This window comes from Arachis stenosperma, chromosome 4 (assembly GCF_014773155.1).
Source record: "Arachis stenosperma cultivar V10309 chromosome 4, arast.V10309.gnm1.PFL2, whole genome shotgun sequence".
Lineage (NCBI taxonomy): Eukaryota > Viridiplantae > Streptophyta > Magnoliopsida > Fabales > Fabaceae > Arachis > Arachis stenosperma.
In genome coordinates, this window is record NC_080380.1 from 10,404,593 (window position 1) to 10,425,350 (window position 20,758).

Below are 20,758 nucleotides of genomic sequence, written 5' to 3' on the forward strand. Positions count from 1 at the left end.
AAGCATGTCAGAAGGACATTTTCTGATCAATTGTTTGTATCTTTCCCAAGCTTCATAGAGGGATTCTCCATCCTTCTGTCTGAAGGTTTGGACTTCCACTCTAAGCTTACTCCATTTTTGAGGTGGAAAGAACTTTGCCAAGAAGGCATTGACTAGCTTTTCCCAAGAGTCCAGGCTATCTTTAGGTTGTGAATCCAACCATATTCTAGCTCTATCTCTTACAGCAAAAGGGAATAGCATCAGTCTGTAGACCTCAGGGTCAACCCCATTAGTCTTGACTGTGTCACAGATTTGCAAGAACTCAGCTAAAAACTGATGAGGATCTTCCATTGGAAGTCCATGGAATTTGCAATTCTGTTGCATTAGGGAAACTAATTGAGGCTTAAGCTTAAAGTTGTTTGCTCCAATGGCAGGGATAGAGATGCTTCTCCCATAGAAGTCGGGAGTAGGTGCAGTAAAGTCACCCAGCACCTTCCTTGCATTGTTGGCATTGTTGTTGTTTTCGGCTGCCATGTGTTCTTCTTCTTTGAAGAATTCGGTCAGGTCCTCTAAAGAGAGTTGTGCTTTGGCTTCTCTTAGCTTTCTCTTCAAGGTTCTTTCAGGTTCAGGGTCCGCTTCAACAAGAATGCCTTTGTCTCTGCTCCTGCTCATATGAAAGAGAAGAGAACAAGAAGATGTGGAATCCTCTATGTCACAGTATAGAGATTCCTTGAGGTGTCAGAGGAAAAGAAAAATAGAAGAAAGAAGGTAGAAGAATTCGAACTTGATTAGATAGAGTTCGAAGTGTGCAGTAAGAAGGGGTAGTACTCCATAAATAGAAGGATGTGAGAAGAAGGGAAGAGGATTTTCGAAAATTAATTAAAAAGATGTCAAAAACATTTTAAAAATTGATTGATAATTTTCGAAAATTGAAAGTGGAAAAGAAATCAAGTGATTTTTTTGAAAAAGATTTTGAAATTAGAAATCAGAAAGATTTGATTGAAAACTTATTTTGAAAAAGATGTGATTAAAAAGATATGATTGAAAAAATTTGATTTGAAAACAATTTTAAAAGATATGTTTTGAAAACAATTTTAAAAGATTTGATTTTGAAAATTAGTGACTTGCCTAACAAGAAAAGATATGATTCAAACATTAAACCTTTCTCAACAGAAAAGGCAACAAATTTGAGATGTTCAATCAAATCATTAATTGTTAGTAAGTATCTTTGAAAAAAGGAAAGGAATTGATTTTGAAAACATTTGGTTGAAAAGATATGATTTGAAAAAGATTTGATTTTGAAAAGCTTAGAAAACTTGAAAAAAAATGATTTGAAAAACAAAATCTTCCCCCTTTGCCATCCTGGCGTTAAACGCCCAGAATGGTGCACATTCTGGCGTTTAACGCCCAAAATGCACCCTTTTTGGGCGTTAAACGCCCAACCAGGTACCCTGGCTGGCGTTTAAACGCCAGTCTGTCCTTCTTCACTGGGCGTTTTGAACGCCCAGCCTTTTCTGTGCAATTCCTCTGCTGTATGTTCTGAATCTTTAATTCTCTGTATTATTGACTTGAAAAGACACAAATTAAAAATATTTTTGGATTTTTAATAATCAAAATGCATCAAGAATGAAATAACAATGCATGCAAGACACCAAACTTAGCAGTTTGTATACTACTGACACTATATGAGACACATAAACACTCAAGCCAAAAGAATTCAAAGATCAGAGTAAGAAATCATCAAGAATTACTTGAAGATCCTTAAGATACATGAATGAATGTATGCAATTGACACCAAACTTAAGATGAGACTAGTGTCTCAACAAGGAACATAACATATTTTTGGTTTTTTTTGAAATTTTTTTTTGTGTTTTTCAAAAATTAAGTGGAAAAAGATATCAAAATTCTTAATGAGAATTCCAGGAATCAGTGCAATGCTAGTCTAAGACTCCGGTCCAGGAATTAGACATGGCTTCACAGCCAGCCAAGCTTTCAAAGAAAGCTTCGGTCCAAAACACTAGACATGGCCAAAGGCCAGCCAAGCCTTAGCAGATCACTGCTCCAAAAGCAAGATTGATAAAAATCAACAAGCTCTTGTGATGATAAGTTGAAACCTCGGTCCAATGAGATTAGACATGGCTTCTCAGCCAGCCAGATTTCAACAAATCATCATGAAACTCTAGAATTCATCTTCAAGAATTTCGAAAAAAAAAATACCTAATCTAAGCAACAAGATGTACCGTCAGTTGTCCAAACTGAACAATCCCTGGCATTGTTACCAAAAGCTTGCTCAGAACTTGAACAATCCCCGGCAACGGCGCCAAAAACTTGGTGCGCGAAATTGTGAACAATACTTTTCACAACTCTCATAATCCCTGGTCATGAACTCCAAAAACTTGGTGGTTCAATTCCATGGCATTACACAACTTCGCACAACTAACCAGCAAGTGCACTGGGTCGTCCAAGTAATACCTTACGTGAGTAAGGGTCGATCCCTGGTGGACGAAATTGTGATTCCTTCTTTTCCAACTTGAAACAATCCCCGGTAATGGCTCCAAAAACTTGGTGCACAATACCATGGGGTAAAATCATGTACACAAAAACTATTGTGTCTCTTGTTCATTCACAATCCCGTTCAACTAACCAGCAAGTGTACTGGGTCGTCCAAGTAATACCTTACGTGAGTAAGGGTCGAATCCACAGAGATTGTTGGTATGAAGCAAGCTATGGTCACCTTGTAAATCTCAGTCAGGAGGATAAAATTGATTGATGGTTATTGGAATAAATAATAAATAAAAAGGAATAATAAAAGGGATAGGATACTTATGTAGATTCGTGCATAGGAATTTCAGTTAAGTATATGAAGATGCTGTATGGCTCAAGGATGCCTGCTTTCCTACTGCTTCCACTCAATCCTTCTTACTCCTTTCCATGGCAAGCTGTATGTAGGGCATCACCATTGTCAGTGGCTACATCCCATCCTCGCAGTGAAAGCTAATGCTCACGCACTCTGTCACAGTACGGCCAATCACCGGTTGGTTCCCTCCCCTACTGGAATAGAATCCCTCTTTTGCGTCTGTCACTAACGCCCAGCAGGTTACAGGTTTGAAGCTCGTCACAGTCATTCAATCCCAGAATCCTACTCGGAATACCATAGACAAGGTTTAGACTTTCCGGATCCTCATGAATGCCGCCATCTATCTAGCTTATACCACGAAGATTCTGTTGGGGAATCTAAGAGATACACATTCAAGCCTTATTGCATGTAGAACGGAAGTGGTTGTCAATCACGCGCGTTCATAAGTGAGAATAATAATGAGGGTTATCTAACTCATCATCATTCATCATGTTCTTGAGTACGAATGAATATCTTGGAATAAGAATAAGATAGAGAATTGAATAAAAGAAAATAGAACTTCATTAATCTTTGAGGTACAGCAGAGCTCCACACCCTTAATCTATGGTGTGCAGAAACTCCACTGTTGAAAATACATGAGTAAGAGGTTCAGGCATGGCCGAGAGGCCAGCCCCCAAAACGTGATCACTAGATCAAAATACAATCCAGGATCCAGGATTGAAATTATGATAGTTAAATGTTCTATTTATAATAAACTAGCTCCTAGGGTTTACATGAGTAAGTAATTGATGCGTAAATCCACTTCCGGGGCCCACTTGGTGTATGTTTGGGTTGAGCTTGATCAATCCACGAGCTGAGGCTTCTCTTGGAGTTGAACTCCGAGTTATGACGTGTTTTGGGCGTTCAACTCCGGATCATGACGTTTTTCTGGCGTTTAACTCCAGACAGCAGCATGTACTTGGCGTTCAACGCCAAGTTACGTCGTCATTCTTCGAATAAAGTATGGACTATTATATATTGCTGGAAAGCTCTGGATGTCTACTTTCCAACGCCGTTAAGAGCGCGCCAATTGGAGTTCTGTAGCTCCAGAAAATCCATTTCGAGTGCAGGGAGGTCAGATTCCAACAGCATCAGCAGTCCTTTTGTCAGCCTTTTTCAGAGTTTTGCTCAAGTCCCTCAATTTCAGCCAGAAATTACCTGAAATCACAGAAAAACACACAAACTCATAGTAAAGTCCAGAAATGTGAATTTAACATAAAAACTAATGAAAACATCCCTAAAAGTAGCTTGAACTTACTAAAAACTACCTAAAAACAATGCCAAAAAGCGTATAAATTATCCGCTCATCAATCCCACGGAGATTGTTACTATGAAGCAAGCTATGGTCATCTTGCAAATCTTAGTCAGGCTGACTCAAATGTATATGGTGATGAATGAAAAGAACATAAAAGATAAAGATAGAGATACTTATGTAATTCATTGGTAGGAACTTCAGATAAGCGCATGAAGATGCCTTCCCTTCCGTCTCTCTGCTTTCCTACTGTCTTCATCCAATCCTTCTTACTCCTTTCCATGGCAAGCTTATGCAAGGGTTTCACCGTTATCAGTGGCTACCTCCCATCCTCTCATTGGAAATGTTCAACGCACCCTGTCACGGCACGGCTATCCATCTGTCGGTTCTCAATCAGGCCGGAATAGAATCCAGTGATTCTTTTGCGTTTGTCACTAACGCCCCGCCCTCAGGAGTTTGAAGCACGTCACAGTCATTCAGTCATTGAATCCTACTCAGAATACCACAGACAAGGTTAGACCTTCCGGATTCTCTTGAATGCCGCCATCAGTTCTCGCCTATACCACGAAGACTCTGATCTCACGGAATGGTTGGCTCGTTTGTCAGGCGAGCACTCGGTTGTCAGGCGATCAACCATGCATCGTGCAATCAGGAATCCAAGAGATATTCACTAGAGCTTTGATTGCTTGTAGAACAAGAATGGTTGTCAGTCACCTTGTTCATGAGTGAGAATGATGATGAGTGTCACGGATCATCACATTCATCAAGTTGAAGAACAAGTGATATCTTGGACAAAGAACAAGCGGAATTGAATAGAAGAACAATAGTAATTGCATTAATACTCGAGGTACAGCAGAGCTCCACACCTTAATCTATGGTGTGTAGAAACTCCACCGTTGAAAATACATAAGCATAAGGTCTAGGCATGGCCGAATGGCCAGCCTCCCAATGATCTAAGATAGCATAAAACGAAGATAGCTACCAAAGTCTTCAGATACAATAGTAAAAGGTCCTACTTATAGATAACTAGTAGCCTAAGGTTTACAGAAATGAGTAAATGACATAAAAATCCACTTCCGGGCCCACTTGGTGTGTGCTTGGGCTGAGCAATGAAGCAATTTCGTGTAAAGACTCTTCTTGGAGTTAAACGCCAGCTTTTATGCCAGTTTGGGCGTTTAACTCCCATTTGGGTGCCAGTTCCAGCGTTTAACGCTGGGATTTCTTGAGGTGACTTTGAACGCCGGTTTGGGCCATCAAATCTTGGGCAAAGTATGGACTATCATATATTGCTGGAAAGCCCAGGATGTCTACTTTCCAACGCCGTTGAGAGCGCGCCAATTGGGCTTCTGTAGCTCCAGAAAATCCACTTCGAGTGCAGGGAGGTCAGAATCCAACAGCATCTGCAGTCCTTTTCAGTCTCTGAATCAGATTTTTGCTCAGGTCCCTCAATTTCAGCCAGAAAATACCTGAAATCACAGAAAAACACACAAACTCATAGTAAAGTCCAGAAAAGTAAATTTTAACTAAAAACTAATAAAAATATACTAAAAACTCAACTAAAACTACCAAAAACATACTAAAAACAATGCCAAAAAGTGTATAAATTATCCGCTCATCAGGGGGTATGATGAAGCATTGCCAGAGGAGGCTGGTACTGAAAACCTTTCTAATCAAAGTCAGGCTGGAACAACTGAAAATGAGGCCCCCAATGAAGGAGACAATCAGCAGACCCATGTTGAAGACCATGAGAGGCCATCGAATCCTGAAGAAGTTAATGGCAGGGGAAGAAAACGCAGGAAGAAACATGCGAGGCCCCCACCATCTGGTAGAGATCAACCTGCACCACAAAACAATAGTGAAGGACATGCTGGTTAGTATATGAATTGTAGATCCTAGTAGTAATGTTATTTTTTTTGGGTTTGTAAATGTATTTGCCATTAACTGTCTGTTAATTAATAACCTTAAACTATGAATGCGTAATGTTGTTAAACTAGATGAGGATGCGTCTTGTGGGGTTCAAGGTCAGAGAATTCATCGAAGACCCCGTCCATCCGGCCAGAGGATTCTGCCACCTAAGGAAGAGAATCAGGCCCCATGGGTGGTTGTGCCTAACCCGAATGACATTGATGAAGAGCCTACTGAATATCAGTATCACTCTGAAGAGCTACACACCCCACCAGGTTCTGATTCTGAGGATGAAAATCCAGTATTCCCTCAGTATAATCCTGATACAAAGTTTGGCAAAATTAGACTGGAGTTAGGGATGGAGTTTGGCACGATGTAGCAGTTTAAGGATACAGTCAGAAAATATAGTATTCAGATGGGAAGAGAGGCATTTTTTCTCAAGGTTGAACCACATAGGTGCAGGGTCATCTGTTACAACGAAACATGTCCATGGGAAGTTTACTGTGCAAGGAGAAACCAGCCCCCTAGTTACCAAATCAAAACACTGGTCGATGAGCATACATGTCCTAGGAGTAATAAAAGCAGGTCAGTCACTTGTAAATGGGTGGCCGAGGAGTTGATTAGCAAGATTAGGGTATGTCCTAACTTGTCCCATAGAGAGGCTCGAGAAATGTTCAAAGTTGAGTTTGATATTTGTGTCGGAGAGAGGATGATGTTTAGGGCAATGGAGAAAGCTAAGGATGTCATCGAGGGCACAGAAAAGGAACAATATTTGAAGTTAAGGACTTACTTGACTGAGCTACGTAAGGCCAATCCAGGATCCACTTGCCGTATAAGCACAACACCACAATAAAAAGGCTGCCTAAGTTTAGAAGTCTATACATCTGTCTAGAAGCATGTAAAAGGGGATTCACGCAAGGATGTAGGCCTTTCCTATGCCTTGATGGAGCATTTTTAAAGGGTTATTTTGGGGGGCAGCTGCTGACAGCCGTTGCTCAGGATGCCAACAATCATCTATTTCCAGTTGCATATGGAGTAGTTGATGCAGAAACAAAGACCAATTGAAAAGAATTCCTAGAGTATTTGTTGGATGATATCGGGGATCATAGGCAATTCGATTGGCACTTCATGTCTGACAAACAGAAGGTTAGTAATTAAATTGTGTGTGCAATTATGTTATAGTATATGATGTCTAACTTAGTTATTTACAGGGGCTAATACCTGCTCTACAAGAAGTTATGCCAGGGGTTAAACACAGGTTCTGTACTATGCATATGTGGAGGAATTTTAACAAGCGTTGGAAAGACCTAGAACTGAAACAGTTGCTATTTCAATGTGCAAGGGCACTGACTGATCAGGAGTTTAATGAAGGTATGGATGCCATAAAGAGAATTAATACTTCTGCTTGGGAATATCCGTCTAAGTATGAGCAAGAAACTTGGTCAAGATCAAGATTCTCCACTTGACCCAAAGTGGATAACATAACAAACAACAATGCGGAGTCTCTTAATGCAACCATGGTGGGGCTAAGAGGCAAGAGCATCATAACCATGCTAGAGGAGATTAGATATTACCTCATGAAGACTATGGCTACCCACAAAGATGCACTCATGGCCTACACGGGTAAACTGGCGCCTATCCAGACGAGCAGACTGGAGAAGGAAAAGAAGGAAGGAAACTAATGGGAAGCTCAATGGGTGGGAGACGATGAGCATAATGTCTTTGAAGTTAGAAGGCATGGACGAACAGTTCGGGTCAACACTCATGAAAGGACTTGCACTTGTAGAAAGTGGCAACTTACAGGTCTGCCTTGCTGTCATGGAGTTGCTGCAATTCAAAGAAAAAATCAACAACCAGAAGATTATGTCCACCATTGGCTGACTATGGAAGCATACAATAGAACATACCAATTTCACATCAACACTATCCCTAGTCAAGAATATTGGGCTGATGCAGAAGGGCTGCCGTGTCTCCCTCCACCTTATAAGAGGCCAATAGGAAGACCTACAAAGAAGAAAGCAAGACATGAATCAGAGAGACAGAGTGGGAGGCAGTACAAAATCAAGAGGAGCTATGGAAAGACAAGTTGTAAATATTGCAAAAAGGTAAATAAAAACTCACTTAATCAATGCCTGTTGATATTGACTGTTCTACTGTGTTAATGCTTGGAATAATGTTGTCTTCGTAGGTGGGACATAATTCGAGGACATGTCCTGATAAGAAGACTCCTGCTGCAGCTGAGGAAGGTGAAGATGTACAACAAGCACCTGCAGCAGGTCAGCCGACAAGAGGAGGAATTGTGCCACCCAGGGGCTTAGAAGACATGTCAGACTCAGAGCAGGAGATGTTCTGGGAAGAAACCATGGATGCGGTTGAAGAGGAGCTCACCCAAGGCCACCCACAGTCTGAAGCTGATGAAGAGGTAGCTCATTTCTCAATAACTGTTGTTTACACTTAACTCACATGTACTAAACAGACTTTATTTGTTGTAGGCCAACATCAACACATCAGGTACAACAAGTCATGGTGAAGGAGGGAGATCTGCTATATCCAACCCTGCAAGGAGAGCACCAAGATCTAAAACTCCTTCCAATGCTGCTGCGGCTGCGGCTGCTGCTGCATCTACTAGCAAGGAAAGATCCAGGGTCAAGATGCCTATTAGGAGACACCCCTTAGCCCAACCGATTATGAGGCCCACATCTCCAGCTCCAACAGTCCAACCCAATGTGAGGCCCATAGCTCTAGGCCCATCTGTCACTCCAGGGCCCAACCCACCATTTAGGCCCCCACAGATAAGGCCCATTGCACCTCCTACAATACCTGCTGCTGGTTCAGGAGTTTCAGACTCCACAAGGTCTCCACTTGTGTCAAATGAAACCATGAATGGTACATCTAAAGCAACCACTTCTAGGTTCTCAAGGTTCATGCCAAAACAGTCAACTTGAGGGAAACTTGGGTGCATAATTAGTTGATCTTTTTGGGTTATAAGTTAATATTTAGTTGCAGTGGTTTATCTAGTTTTTGGGTTGTATGTTGATATTTACTATGGTTGGTTATTGCCTTTTGTTGGACAATTTGAGTATTTTGATATCTGGTATTAAGACTGATTACCCAGTTTGTAGTATTTTGGATGGAACAATTAGTTCTAATGCCTAATGTTATGCAGACCAATTAGTTAATCTTGTGCCTTTACCAATTTTTAGTTCTTTTGCCTTTACCAATTAGTTCTAATGCTTAATGTTATGAAATTACTTTTGATATCTCAGTTACCATTTTAGTTAGATTTACTTCACTCAATTCATGCTTCTATTACTGATGCAATCGAATTCAAGACACATTTCCAATTCCTCAACAAGTGACTAAATAGCAACATCAATGTCAACATAACTTCTAAGCAACAACAACAATTAACATTCATTAATAAACCCTGTCCTACACTCATCCCTTCTCCTACCTAACCAAACAAATCAAACTCATACATAAACTCAGTACAAGTCCACCCAGAATGAAACACACAAGCAATTCAACTCTCTTCATCTGCTCTATCAACATCTCTCCATCTATGTGTGTCGTTTCAGTCTCAATACTGGTAAACCTCCCTTTCAAGACTCCACATGTATTGCATACTACTGTGCCATTATTAGAGGATTCCTCCACCCCAGCAGATTTCTCAATAGTTTCATCCATCCACTGAAAATAACGGCACCCAGTGTTCTTCGTCTGCCCAACACAGATACAGTTCATCAAGCTCAATTCTCAACCGAGGGGGGAAGGGACAAATGTAGCAGCATATTCATACATACCTTTCACAGAGGACACCTGAAAAACCATCTTCCTGGGTTTCTTCTTGTCTTCGACTTCAAAGCCACCACCTGAAGACGGCAGAAGCATGTCCCATCATATGGCTTCCTCACGTGTTCTTCGACCCCTTCGGAGCTACAATTTTCCATGGACTGTGTCCTTCGATTACAATTTGACATGACTCTGCTTCCACCATGCATGGCTCTGGTTAGGGTTTTGCTTGCTGGTCAATTTGGGAAAAACGTTCTCACCTACAACTATATAAGGGAGAGAAGGGATTGAGAGTCTAATACGGATGCCACGTTGGACTTCTGTTTGACAAATCAACAAACTCCGTTTAGCGGAGAAGGGTTCTCCTCACAGTTGGGCAAATCTGATCCATTTTTAAAATTTTCAAGGGTATGATTGTCGTTATCGAATTCTAGGAGTATTTATGTCAGCGTTTTACAAATTCGGGGGCATAATTGGTAATTTACTCTTTTCTAAATCATATTATTATAAACTATAAAGTTACTCTAAAAAAATTACTAATTTTACATAATTATTTTTTGTATCATTTAACTATAATTAATTAAATTATTTTAAAAATTATTAATTTAGGTTTTAAAATTTAGAATTTGGGTTTAAAATCTAGATTTTAGAGTTTATGGTTTCTTTTCTTTTTTTTATTCTTGATATATGTTCATTCTATTATTTGAACTTAGAACTTTATATATATATATATATATATATATATATATATATATATAGATTTATTTTCCAAATCAGCGGTAATACCTATTAATTTAATAAAATTAATCTAAAAAATACTATTTTTTTGTAACATATTACTATACTCTAAATAATTAATAAATTTTTCTGACATTTTACAATAATTAGTAAAATTAATTTAATAATTATTAATTTCTCATATCATATTATTATGATTAATAAAATTACTTTAAAATTATAGCAATTTCTCATATTATATTACTATAGTTAACTAGTGTATGTCCCCGTATACTGTACGGGATAATTAATAAAAATATATAAATTTTTTTATTAAAAGAGATTAAACAAAAAATATATATAATAATTATTATTATAAATATTTTACAAAGTTATAATTAAAATTAAAGTTTAATTATTTTTAATGTTAAAAATATTAAAAATAATTAGTATTTGTATTTAGATTGGTTGAGTGGTCATCTCACTCATCTACCTAAATAAGTATTAGAGTTTCGAATCCCGCCTTGTCTATGTAACAACTCACTGGTTAGTGGCATACCCTTAATAAATGGAGCGATTAGTTCTCGACCTGCCGAGTTGAAAAATACAGTGAAAGAAAATAGTATTTGTCTTGAAAGTAGAACAATTCTCATTGATGATAGCAATACTTATGGGAATTTGCCTTTGTTAAAATTTAACGGTGACAGTTTTATTTATTGGTATCATATTCATTTAGAAAGTCAAATAATATGATCAACGTTGTTACCACTGGTTAAAATTTTATATTTTATGACATAATTTTCAAGCTTCTAAACTTATAAACTTATGTCATTACAAAAGCTATTAGATTGATTAATATTTCTTACAAAACCGAATGACTACACTATCTTATAATATGATGTACAAAATAATTTTTTATTTTAAAATTAATTCTGATTAGTGAAAAAAATTCAAAATATTTTTTACACAAATTTAAATTTAAATTTGAATTCAGAATTGATTAACAACTCACATTTTTTAAAATTTTAATAACAAAAACAAAATTAGTTAGCTGCAAAATATTTAACATTTAATAAGTTTAATCATTTAAATTTTAATTACCAAAAATTAAGTTAAAAATTAATTATAACTTAATAATATATATATATATATATATATATATATATATATATATTAGTACACAAATAATAATATTTAACATATAATTTAATTTTTTTAACAGAGCTAATATATAATTTATTGAGGATTAATTTATTGTCTAATTTTTTTTATAACCTTTGTAGTATGTGAAAATAGTGATATTATTTTTTATTATTATTTAAAAAATTATTCATAATTTTTATGTAATTAACTTAATTAATAACTTTTATTATTTTTTTCTACCAAAAAAAAATCATGTTTATATTATTTGTATATTTTTTTAATACTAATAAATATATAAGTATTCGTATTATTATATTTATTGTCTTAGATAATGCTTAAGTTACTTATTTCTTATGTTAAATAATATAAATTATATTTTGTATATTAAATTCATCAATTTATCCATATTAAGAGGAGAAAAATTATGCAATAGATCATATGTTATAAAGATTAGTTAATTTACATATAAATTATTTTTAGAAAAATAAAGAAATAATTTATCACATATAATAATCCTTAATATATGTAGTGTTATGTATATATTAGGATGATCTATTTTAATTATGTGAGTGATTATTATTATTCACTTTTTTATTAAGATAGTAAATAATATTTAAAATTAAAAAAAAAATAATTAGAATTTTTTTAGTTTGATTATAAAATGATTAAAATCTATTGTAAGTATACCTAACTTTTATATATCCTAAATATAATCATATTTAATAGTATAGTATCTATTACAGTAATGATTCAAAATATTAACTCAAGCGATTAAGATCAACCTAGGTCTATTGTTAGGATCCTGAATTCGAATTAGGTTCATTGTCTTAAAACCCAATGCAGATAAAGTTCACGTGTCCTATCTCAAATCGGCTCAAATTGAACTTTTGTTGTTAGTTAGATATAGTAATAGATACTCGTGTGGGCATTGCAGACTCTTTTCGCTCTCGTTTAAAAAAAAATATATATCCCCTGTCCGCTCTCCATCTTCGTCGCAAGTCCCCCTATTTAATTATCCCCTTAACGAATGATACTCACGATTATTTATAATATTCTTTGAAAATTTTTGAAAAAAATAACAAAAAAAACTATAATATAATAATAATAAAATAATCAATTCAATATAATTCAACACAACTCATAATATATTCATTATAAAAATTAACATTTTAAAAAAATATATAAAAACATCTTCCAACATAATAACATAATATAATATTTTAGGGCGAGACTGAACGACATAATGACGAACTTAAGAGGCAGAGAAAGTGAGTTAGAGGAAGAGTAGATACAAAATCAAGGTTAAGGATGAGTCTAAAAAAAAGAGTTTAAATTAGAGACAGGAATTAGGATTACCAAAATTAAGAAATGAATATATATATATATATAACGGGTCTCTTGAAGAGGGTACCTATGTCCCCATTCCAGTCTATTTCACATGGATAGGCCTTCACCTGTAAAAATTTCACTGATCCTCATTTAGTCCCAAATTGCAAGTAATCTGGCGAATATCCATTTGGCTAGTCTTTTTTTATCATTCCAACTGCTAGCATTTGTTGGTTCGTTCGTGACATGAAACTACTCTAGCCACTTAGTAAATTCTTAGATAAACAAAGTTCAAGCTATATCATTCTCATAAAGTCACATGTTTCTTGTTATAACAATATTAATAGAAAATAAGTGGTTAAACACTAAATGAGCCACATTTTTCATATATATAACAATGGCTAATATCACATATTATAACTTGTGAAATCATATTATAAAATATTGATAAGTTTGGACAACTTTAAAAAAATAAAAAATGGAGAATGCAGAAAATTGAGGATTGAGGAGACCACCAACCTGTCCGAGAAAGGACGCAGAGGACCGAGACGACGACGACGAGGCAGGTTGCTTGCGAGCCAAAGACGCGACGGCGCAGGGGAATGACAAACCCCATTTTGAGGGTTTGTCTTGTGCTGATTTCAGGGGTTTTATCAATGATTCCACACACTTTCTATATGAAAATACAAGAGTTTGCATTCCTTTCCTAGTTTTGCCTCATGAATGAAAACATGCTTATTTTGCACTAAAATGGATACATTTCTAATCTTCTCTTGATGCCATTCGATGCCGTGACTTGTGTGTTAAGTGGTTTCAGGATATAGAGTAGGAATGGACAGGATAAGAGAAGGAAGACGGGTGCAAAGGAAGGAAGCATGGGAATTGAGCTTTGGAAATTTCCGCATGGGCGCGTGCGCGCACCTGGCGCACCCGCGCGGATAAGAGCAACGTGAAGCCGAGACTAAGAGCCAAGCCACGAGCCGGCTTGAGTAGCGGCTAAGCCAGGATCCTAATGGACGCGCACGCGTACATCACGCCTCCGCGCACATCACAAGACGCCTCAACAGCGCGTGCGCGTACCTTGCGCGTGCGCGCCGATTTGCGAATGTGATTTTTTTAAGAAGTCACGTGACTTAGACGTGGAGGTAGTTAAGAATCCCACTTTTGGGGAAATGCCTTGGCAGGAAAAGCTTAAGAAGACCAAAGGAGCAAGGGTTAAGGACACTTAGTTCATTTTCTAGAATTAGATATTTTTGGAGGAGAGTTAGTTACATTTTTGGGAGAAGAAGAGGGAGATTCCAAGCTTTTCACTAGGGTTCATCTTCATCCAATTTCTGAATTTTCAGTGACTTTTTTTGGTGAGATCCATTACAATTCTCACTCCACTTTGTTCATGTCATAGATTTTCCTCTCCAATTTCAAGTAGTAGTTGTAATTGATCAATTCTCATAGATCTAGAATTCAACTTTGTAATTTTGGATTTCATCCATACTTTGAGAATTTGATTTCTATTGTTACTCTTTGAGACTTGTTGTTAGATCCTTGTGTTGCAATACTTTCAATTCTACTTTTCTTCTCATTTTACTATGACTTTCTTTTTCGCTCATCACATGTTTGATAAAATGTCAACACTAGCTATGGAGTAGAATTTTTACACTTGGCATAGGGTTTGGTCATTGGAAGAAGTTGAATAGTTATATCAATAGTTGATTTGGAATTAGGGATTGCTAGTTGGCTTGGAGTGCACTAAAGCTAGATTCCCATGAGGTGAAGCTAGGACTTGTGACTCAAGTTGATTGTTTTCATTTGATTTTCCTCTATACTTAGGGGATAACTAAATGAAGCAAAGCCTAATTGTTGTCAACATTGAATGGACTATAAGGATAGAATTTCTAATGCCAACCCTAAGCCAAGTCTTTTGATAATTGATTGTTTGTTTCTCATTGTTTTGCTAAAACCTTCAAAGAATTCCAACAAAGCTTACTAAATCAATAAGATGCACACTTTGGCAATTCCAAGGGAGAACGACTCGGGAGACTAATACTCTCAGATATAGATTGTAGATTTGTTTGATGATGGATTTCGCTCGGTTTAGACTATACTAGATTGATCACTTGATAATTTCTACACCGACAAAAATTCATTCGTCAAAATGGCGCCGTTGCCGGGGAATTTTGCTTAGTGTGCCATGTTATTGTTTGGATTAAGCGTGTATATATGTACATAGTTGCACTTCATTGTAAATTGCTCAAGTGACTAACCCCTCATCGTTACAATGAATCTCATTTCCCCTTCATTGCATGACACGTTCACAACCGAATCCGAGCTTAGTCCCTTTTGATCCGGAAATAGAACGAACTTTGTTTCATATTAGACAAGCTCGGAGGCGGCTAAGGTTTGGGAAAGGTGAAGAGGTTTTCACCACCTCAACCACCTTACTAGAAGGGAACATTGAACCGTCACTCAAAGAAGGCATTAATCATACTCCCATCAATCTCACTAACAAATCTTCTTTTGTTCTAGGTACTAATACCATGGATGCTCCGAGGAGAGTTACCATCAAGGAAGCGGGTGCACCGGATTATGTCCTTCAACCCCTTCATGTAACTCACCCCAACTTGAATGCGAACTTTGAATTGAAGACCGCTTTGATCAACCTCTTACCCAAGTTTCACGGGCTTCCCGCACAAGACCCTATTCGACATCTCAAGGACTTCCATCGCATATGCTCAACTACTAGGCGGGAAGGATCCGATGAAGTTGCTATATGGTTGTTTGCTTTCCCTTTCTCTCTTGAGGACAAGGCTAAAGAATGGTTCTACACTCTCTCTAGTGAAGTCACCTCCGATTGGGACCTACTTAGAAGAGGATTCTTGGATAAATTCTTGCCCCCGGAAAAGATGGATAGGCTAAGGAAGGAAATGTCTTGTATTGTGCAAGGTGAGACGAAACCACTCTATGAGTATTGGGAACGGTTTCGCAAACTACTAGATGCATGCCCTAATCACATGATCGACACTCAAGTATTGCTTGGATACATATTTCAAGGGATGCGAGAGCAAGATAGAACCCTCTTGGACACTTCTAGCAATGGTTCTTTGTCCAAATATAAAACCGCGGAGGAGGCATGATAACTTATCATTGACTTAGCCGAATCCAATCAACATATGAGGCGAAGAGTCAACCGTCCAAGGACCGTGAATGAGGTATCAACTAGTAGTGAAGCCACCGCTCTAACTCAATCCTTGAATGAGATGACATCCATCTTGAGGCAACTCCAATTGAACCAACAACAACCACAACAACCTCAATCATACCAACAACACCCTCCACCACCTCAACAACACAACCAACAATTGGTCCCTCAAAAAGTATGTGGCATTTGCTCTTGCTACTCTCACTACACGGATGAGTGCCCAAGCCTTCAAGAAGACAATACCTTGGCGGCTACCCATAATTTCTATGACCGCCCCAATCAAGGGTACTACCAAGGCGGTAATTCTAACCAAGGGCACCCATATCAAGGAGGAGGCTACAACCAAGGAAGTGGACACAATAATCAAAATTGGAGAGACAACCATCAACAAGGGAATAGGGACAACAACAACAATGGAGGAGGTCAAAGATGGGGCAACAACTCACAAAACTTCTCACAAAACCGGCCATACAACTCACAAAATCAACCATACAACCAACAAAACCCACAAAGAAACTACCAAACATATCAACCACCACATCAAAGACCACCACCCAACCAATCACAAGCTCCCCAACTCACATATGCAACCACCCCCTCCAACCAAGACGAAACACTCCGGACCATTATCCAAGGCCAAAAGGAACTACAAAACACACTTGCTTCCGGTCTCACCGGCCTCACCTCTACATTACAAGCTCTTCTTGCACGCATGGATACACCATCAACTCCCACCCTTCAACCCCCAATCCAAAGTGTCATTCCCTGTCAACCTCAACCAAATCCAAAGGGGGGCATCAATGCCATCACCCTTAGATCCGGTACACAACTAAAAGAGAAGGAAGCAAATGACTCAAGTCCTATCACAACCGCCCAAGAGGAAGAAAGAATAGATATAGAAGAGGTAATGGAAGAGGAAACACCACAAGTCATAGTTGAGGATGAAGCCCAACCAACAAAGGAAACAACCAAGGCCAAGAGAACATTAGAAGAAGAAATTGCTCAACCACTCCCATTTCCAACACTTGCAAAGAAAGCTAGAAAGTGCATGGAACTCGATCCCAAAATGGTAGAAATGTTCAAGAAAGTTGAGGTAACCATCCCCCTCTTTGATGCTATCCATCAAGTTCCTAGATATGCAAAATTTCTCAAAGATCTATGCATAAACAAGGATAGGATTCTTGAACTAGAAACCATCCCATTAGGGAGTTCTATTTCCGCTTTAATGGGAGCATTACCCGAGAAGTGTGATGATCCGGGCCCTTGTATGGTCACTTGCACCGTTAATGGAGTTCAATCTATAGATTGCATGTGTGACCTAGGAGCATGTGTTAGCATCATGCCGCTCTCCGTCTACCGGGTATTGAAGTTGCCACCACTAAAAAGGTCGACGGCAAGATTTGTCCTAGCGGATAAAAGCATAATAACCGTGATGGGTGTTGCGGAAGACGTATTGGTGAATATAAAAGGATTGGTGTTTCCGATTGACTTTTATGTCCTTGAAATGCCATCAAGCAAAACCGAGAGAGCATCATCTATTCTCCTTGGAAGACCATTTTTGAGAACTTCTAGATTCAAGCTAGATGCCTACTCGGGGACCTACTCTTTTGAAATAGATGGGAGAGTTGTGAGTTTTAGCCTAGAAGAAGCAATGAAGCATCCACCGGAGAATCACTCTCTATTCCGGTGTGACCCAATTGATAACATGGTTGCCGAAGTGCACCTTGCAAAGTTAAATGAGAAGTACATGGTTGAAGAAGCAAATGAAAGTTCAAGCGAACTAAACACCACACATCATACAAACCATCCGGAAACTCAAACTTCAAAGAATGACAAAAAGATGGAATTGAAGCCACTACCACCTCACTTAAGGTATTCATACCTTGATGAAGCCCAAAAGCTACCCATAATAATTGCACAAGAGTTAACTCCTCAACAAGAAGAAAAATTGCTAAATGTATTGAGGAAAAACAAAAGGGCAATTGGGTGGAGTTTGGCGGATCTAGTGGGAATAAGCCCCAAAGTATGCGAGCACCGCATATTCCTTGAAGAAGGAGCAAGACCGGTCCGACAACCTCAAAGGAGACTTAATCCAACCATTCTTGAGGTAGTAAAGAAAGAAGTCACTAAACTACTTGAAGCGGACATCATCTATCCTATCTCGGATAGCGAATGGGTAAGCCCGGTCCAAGTAGTGCCAAAGAAGTCCGGGGTGACAACAATCAAAAACGAAAGTGGTGAACTTATAGCAACAAGAGTGCAAAATTCTTGGAGAGTATGCATAGACTACCGAAGATTGAATGCGGCCACAAGAAAAGATCACTTTCCACTACCATTTATTGATCAAATGCTTGATCGATTAGCCGGTAAATCATATTATTGTTTTCTTGATGGCTACTCCGGATACTTCCAAATTCATATTGCTCTAGAAGACCAAGAAAAAACCACATTTACTTGCCCCTTTGGAACGTATGCTTACAAGCGTATGCCATTTGGCCTATGCAATGCACCGGCAACGTTTCAAAGATGCATGATGAGCCTATTTGCGGACTTTCTAGAGCAATCGATGGAAGTTTTCATGGATGACTTTAGTGTGTATGGTGATTCATTTGAGCATTGCATAGGTAACCTTGAAAAAGTCTTAGAGAGATGCACCAAAACGAACCTTGTCTTAAATTTTGAAAAATGTCATTTCATGGTCAAACAAGGTATTGTTTTGGGACACATAGTCTCAAAAGAAGGCATCTCCGTAGATCCGGCAAAAATAAATGTCATATCTAGTTTACCTTACCCCTCCTCCGAGAGGGAAGTCCGTTCTTTTCTTGGACATGCAGGATTTTACCGGAGATTCATCAAAGACTTTAGCAAGGTGGCCTTACCTCTCTCTCGATTACTACAAAAAGACACGGAGTTTGAGCTAAGCAAGGAATGTATGGAAGCATATGACAAACTCAAAGTAGCATTGACACAAGCTCCTATAGTACGAGGCCCCAATTGGACTCAACCTTTTGAAATCATGTGTGATGCTTCGAATTATGCGATAGGAGTCGCGTTAGCACAACGCGAGGGTAAAATTCCCTATGTCATAGCTTATGCTTCCAAAACATTAGACGGAGCCCAATCCAACTACACTACTACCGAAAAGGAACTCCTAGCTATTGTTTTTGCTTTGGACAAGTTCCGAGCCTATCTTCTTGGTTCCAAGGTTGTAGTGTACTCGGATCACGCGGCACTAAAGTACTTGTTGGCCAAAAAGGAATCAAAACCGAGATTAATTCGTTGGGTGCTTTTATTACAAGAATTTGACTTGGAGATCAAAGATAGGAGCGGTTCCCAAAACCTAGTGGCGGACCATTTAAGTCGCCTCGAACACACAAAAGGCGACACCACTCCTATCAATGACTCCTTTCCTTTAGATTCTTTGCACGCAATCTCGGAAGTGGTTCCTTGGTATGCCCCAATAGCAAACTATTTGGTTTCACACACTTTCCCTCCCAACCTCGACAAAAACAAAAAGGATAAGTTGAAAAGCGAATCCAAATACTATATTTGGGATGATCCCTATTTGTGGAGGTCTGGAGCGGACCAAATAGTGCGACGGTGCATACCTCAAACCGAATTCCAAGCAATCTTGGACGCTTGCCATGCTTCCGAAGGAGGTGGTCACTATGGGCCCCAAAGAACGGCAAGAAAGGTCCTTGACTGTGGATTTTGGTGGCCAACTCTTCTCAAAGATGTTTCTCTCTATTGCAAATCTTGTCCCCAATGTATTAGGTTTGGAGATATTTCCAAGAAGGACGAAATTCCCCAACAAAATATGCTTTTTTGTGAAATCTTTGACGTATGGGGAATCGACTTCATGGGACCATTTCCAAATTCCAATGGTTTTCTCTACATCTTGTTAGCCGTCGATTATGTGTCAAAATGGGTGGAGGCAATCCCCACCCGAACGGATGACGCTAATGTTGTGTATTCTTTTGTGAGGAACAATATCATTTGTCGCTTTGGCGCCCCAAGAGCAATCATAAGTGACCAAGGATCACACTTTTGCAACAAAAAAATAGACGGCCTCATGAGAAAATATGGCATCATCCACAAAATCGCCACGGCTTACCACCCTCAGACAAACGGCCAAGCCGAAGTCTATAACCGGGAAATCAAGCATGTGTTAGAAAGGATTGTAAAGCCGAATAGGAAAGATTGGAGCATTAAACTTTCCGATGCATTGTGGGCCTATCGAACGGCTTACAAGACACCCATTGGCATGAGCCCCTTCCGGCTTGTATATGGTAAAGCATGTCACTTACCGGTGGAGATTGAACACAAAGCTTATTGGGCCGTAAAGGAGTGCAATATGAGCTTGGGTGGGGCCGGAGTAGAGAGAAAGCTTCAATTGGCGTAATTGGAATGTTTGAGATTAGAAGCTTACGACAACTCTAGGCTTTATAAGGAAAAGTTGAAAGCCATCCATGACAAGAACATTAGGAGAAGAGAGTTCCGACCCGGTGACCTAGTCCTTCTCTACAATTCAAGGTTGAGATTACTACCCGGA

At 38.6% G+C, this 20,758-nt stretch overlaps 1 non-coding gene across 1 annotated transcript; it reads left to right on the plus strand.

Moving 5' to 3' along the window:
• Window positions 1-108, plus strand: LOC130978716 (small nucleolar RNA R71). Its single transcript, XR_009086334.1, has one exon. It is a non-coding gene; the product is annotated as a small nucleolar RNA R71 (small nucleolar RNA).
• The last annotated feature ends 20,650 nt before the right edge of the window (window positions 109-20,758 follow it).